Genomic DNA, 5,178 nt, shown 5'->3' with positions numbered 1-5,178 from the left:
AACAACTATGGGCTCAAGGTGCTGAAACATACGATGTTTCGTGTAAAGAAAACTTTCAAATGCGGGCAGTACTAATGTGGACAATAAGTGATTTTCCAGCATATGGTATGTTGTCTGGATGGACAACGCATGGAAGGCTATCATGTCCATATTGTCAAGATAACACTGATGCTTTCCAACTAAAACACGGAAGGAAAACGTGTTGGTTTGACAATCTTACGGCCCGGTCCATCTTTGTAATCGATCGATTTGTTTTTGTTCTCCCTCGGTATATTCCGAGGACATTTCCGACAAACTAGTGATCCTCGGAATTTCCTCGGAAATTTATTTCCTCGGAATTCTGACGGAAAATTCCGAGGGATTTCCGAGGAAAAAATAAATTCCGAGGAATTATTTCCGACGACGTGTTTCGTCGGTATGTCGTCGGAATAACGATATTCCGACGAAATTCCGACGATTTTTTCCCTCAGAATCCTTGATGTTTTCTTGTAGCGCAATACATATTGTTTACAAATGATGTTTGTTTTCATGATTTAACATTTTATTGTTATTTTATCAATTTTATATGTGATAGATTAATTTTTATTTAATTTAGATGTTTTTCTTTATGTTTTACTTCAAAAATTTTGTTTTTTACTTTGGTTATATCCGAACCGAACCGATATAACCCGAATCCGTACCATATATGATTACTTTATGGGTTTTATGATGCAATATAATTTTTAACCAAACCCGAAGTGTTATTATCTGAACCCGGCCCGTACTAATAAAATTTTAGTATGCGACCTAGAAGCGTAAACCCGAAAATCCAAAAAACCCGAAAATCCAAAAAACCCGACCCGAATGCCAACGGGTACCCGAACGCCCAGGCCTACCCATAACCGTAGTTTGATCTTGACTTCTTTGAACATAACCTTTGAAGTTCAGTAGTTCTATTGCTAAGCAGATAACTGACTTTTCTACTGACGTTATCAACATTTTTAAGCCATACGTTGGCTTCTGCAAGCCGTTGCATACTTTTGGCTTCCTCTTCCCTCTCGACCCTTCTTAACACATCAGTTTGTCTTGCCTTGAGCTCTTCCCTGTCACTCTGCATAGCTGCGAGATTCTCCTCAAGACTATTAATGTAACTCGCTTTGAAGCATGAAAGGTGGGAAACATCTTTCAGTACTTGATCACCAGACAAGGTAACAGAGAAAAAACCTCCCATTTTTGATCAGACGAGAAAGAGCGAACCGAAAAAATGATATAATGTGAGAAAGAGAGTTCCAAAACAAGAAACTTGAAGATGGTTTCACCTGCACACACCGTTTTTTTTTTTTGTCATATGGTAGATTAAGATTAGATCAAACATTCGGTTACACACATACAATAAAGACATTGTCTGAAGCCAAGAGCCGGCGAGGTAATATATACCTCCCAAAGCCAACAGATGAACAAAACACAAACCCCCAAAGCTAACAACAACAAAGAAAAAGAAAGATGTCGAGATGCAGGATAATAGAACAGAACAACGGGAGAGGAGGCTTCAACCTTGTACCCAAAGACGAGGTTACCTAGCGAGAACTCATCAACAATAACCTCAAGATAAGAAGAGCAGCGAGATAACCTGGAAGCACACGAACATCACCAAAACATAAACTGGGTCGAGAGAGGTTTGAATCCTTAACCGTCGCTATAAACATCCTTCAATCCCAACTAAGACTTGCCATTGGACTTTGAGTAGGTTCTCTAAGCGCTTCATACGCACCAACACCCCACGGCGAAGCCTATAAAAGCTTCCCGAACACACGTCTTATTCACACAGCTGGTAACTGGATGAAAACCACTCCAACACCAGGACTATTACTAATAGAACGGCAGAAATCGACCAGCAAAGAAGCATTAACTCCAAAACACAGGTATTTCCATCCTATCCTCACAAAACTAGAATTGAGCTCACAACAAGGCTCTGACCAATAAAGATGAACAACCACCAGAGATAACTCCATAGAAAGGGGAGACACTCCCAAGCCTAGGTAAGTCGCCAACCCCCAACCGCATCTAAAGCTCACAAACCCCTCCACAAAGACCAATGCTGCTTGTCACAGAGAAGAAACAGAGGATAGAGCATGTTTCCAAATCATCCACGCCGACATCGAAACAAACAGAACCCAGATCTACAAAGAGAAAAACGAGATCTGACACATATACATCTTAAAAGCCGACTCCCTTACCCTTCAAACCGAAGACGTCTCGTCGATGCTCCAACAAGGAGCCCCAGACCGCCGAATCTAGCTCTCCCGGAGCAGATCTAGAATCCAACGCCGAACAGACCCCAACCAGAGGCACCATACATATTGACGCCATCAACTAAGAGGAGGAGGAGAGCAAAAATAAAAGGAGAAGAGAGAAGAGAAGCAGTCAGCGGCGACCAGAAAGGCCGAACACCAGTGCTCGATGTTTCTTCTTCAAGATCGCTCTTTTTTTCTTTACGGCGGCTCACGCTTTTCTTGCGAGTATGATCCTATTATAATTTTCTTTAGATGTGAGAAATTAACAAAAAGTCGAATTTATTTTTTAACTAGGTGTTTTGCCCACGATACGGGCTTAAACATTTCTATAATTTTTGAAAAGTTCTTTGTACACTATATTCATTATACTAAAATAAATCTTAAAATAACTTAATATTATAGTTTTAATTATATAATTAAAAATTTTATTTGATTAATATTTAATTATATAATTTATGTTTTTAACTTTTTACTAAAATACTTTTTCAGATAAAAATACAATATATATATATATATATAGAAAATATATATTTTTTAATTATATTTTTAGATTTTGGATAATTCAATATTCTATTTTTAATTATATAATTAAGAATTTTATTTGATTAATATTTAGTTATATAATTCATGTTTTAAACTTTTTACTAAAAGACTTTTTCAGATAACAATACAATATATATAGAGAAATTATCTCGATTTTGGATAATTCAATATTCTATTTTTAATTATATAATTAAGAATTTTATTTGATTAATATTTAGTTATATAATTCATGTTTTTAACTTTTTACTAAAAGACTTTTCCAGATAACAATACAATATATATACATGTGAGAGCTCAATTCCAAAAATTTACTTCCAAATATTAGTATAGATTTGCACACAACGTTTAAATTAGCAAAAAAGTCGTTTATTCTAGTCTTTTTAAAATATTTTTTTGTCTGACTGAAAACTGAGGTCTTGTATTGTATAATAATCAATAAGTAATAAATCCGGTTATTAATTTTTTTTTATAGTCAAGCTGACCTAAAACAAACCAATTAAGGTCTACTTAAAATATTAGACAAATTATAAATTCAGTAAAATATTATTCTCTTGAAGAATTGCATCAACACGGATTAGGAAGTCACAAGGAAGATCAAGAATCAACGACTAAAGCCGTAAGAGTGACCAACAAGCTCTCCTAAAGCAACTTATCTGCGAAACTATACAGTGTAAACCACTTCAACGACAAGACTTCAGTTCAGTTTTCAATCAATCAAAATGATTTGTCTTAATTCAACATCGGAGAGAAATGAGTTCCCCTGTATGCATTTAATATGTTCTCCGTGTGCCAACATATATGTATGTATACCTGTTTGTTTTGATTTAATATCCCTTGAGTTAGAGGCTAGAGGAGCATGGCTAGGCATTCCGTAGCTACAGCAAGCTCAGTTTGTAGTTTTGCCATAAGCTCTTGCGAAAGAAAACATAACAAGTGTAATCATTAGCCTTTTCAAGCCATAACGGTCCTGGTTCCACGAGTTGTCGCCGAGATTTTGAGAGCAACAAGATCCGTAATGGAAGCATTTATTATAATTTATAAACCCTAGACTGACAAACCAGACACGAATCCAGAAACCGTAGTCAGGACCGGTCCTGGGCAAAGCCTAACGAAACATTGGCCTCAGGTCTCCAAAAATTTTGGAAAAAATTACATAGAAAAAAGCCCAAAAATTTTTTTTTTAGGCCCCCAAATTTACCAAAAAAAATTTTTAGCTGAAATTTTTTTAAAACCGCCTACAGCCCCATAAATCTCAGGGCCGGCCCTGACCGTAGTAACAGAGACATAAATACCATCACAATCCGTCGTCAAGTAAAGATTGTTTTTTTTTTGTGGCGGGTAATATTATAGCCGTTTCCTTTAAACGATTAGCCTATTGATGTGTTTTGATCTGAAGATACAAATTTTGCCACGTTGCTGGGAAATTTTCACTGCTATCATTTGCTCGTGTCTCATATAACCGACTATATATTACTTAACAACGGTTTTTATTTGTCATAATTGATTTCATATAATATTTGTATGAGCAATTCTATGAGGGACTTTTTACTTTGTTTATTGCATCATTCGTTGCAGATATACGTGTAAGTTAACCAATGAATTTTCTTTCACAAAATAAAATTTAAATAATAGTATTAGAACGTACGTACAAAACATTTTAAGTAAAAAAAACTAAATTAGCTAGTGCATACTATATTTTTAAAAATGAATCTTTTCGTGTCAAATCTTGTATTCCTGTCAAAACGAGAGTCAAAACCGCAAAAAAAAAAAATATTAAAATGTTTTGAATATCGAAAACCCCCTGTAGTAGATTTGTATTGTAGTATGTTTGCTTTGTACTTTCAATGACTCATTATAAATTTGTAATTTTATATTTCTTATACGGTGTTTAATGGTATCGTTAATGAGCTGAGTCCTAATGGACATGGTTACTATTTATCCACAAACAAAAATTGTCCATATATACGAACATAAAGACGCGAACAGGCCAATTGACAGCTATAAAACTAAGTATCCCAATCCCCAGCGAATCTGGAGAAAAATCCGGCAACGGAACCAATTCTTCAAGATACTGGACAACTTGTTCCAAGTTTGGTCTCGCTTCCGGCACATTATCTACAGACCGAGACGAAAGAAGATTCTCCACTCAGTTTGTGATCACGAGTTTTGAGTATAGCTTTCTTTCTCCAACACTCACTATTTATGGGACACTCTCTTCACTGCTATTTCTCTGCCTTGAGGAAGATTTCATCTTAAATATAGATTTCACCAAAACCTCCTTTCCTGACGGCCTAGGTGCCTTCTGAATACTTACTGTTGAAACGAGACAGTCTGAAAGAGATAATTCTTATTCACGGAACTT

The 5,178-nt window shown here is 35.7% G+C and overlaps 1 pseudogene across 1 annotated transcript in view; it reads right to left on the bottom strand.

Annotated features, from left to right (window-relative positions):
* The window catches only part of LOC106318600, a 6,057-nt pseudogene extending 3,548 nt beyond the window's left edge, over nt 1-2,509 (bottom strand). Inside the window, exon 1 of the transcript XR_001265331.1 lies at nt 876-2,509. The product of XR_001265331.1 is annotated as a putative disease resistance protein At4g10780 (transcript). The remainder of the gene's footprint in view (nt 1-875) is intronic.
* Between the last annotated feature and the right edge of the window lie 2,669 nt (nt 2,510-5,178).

Source organism: Brassica oleracea, chromosome C9 (genome assembly GCF_000695525.1).
Source record: "Brassica oleracea var. oleracea cultivar TO1000 chromosome C9, BOL, whole genome shotgun sequence".
Lineage (NCBI taxonomy): Eukaryota > Viridiplantae > Streptophyta > Magnoliopsida > Brassicales > Brassicaceae > Brassica > Brassica oleracea.
The sequence above is the reverse complement of the archived record's forward strand: the minus strand, read 5'-3'. Positions and strand labels throughout refer to the sequence as shown.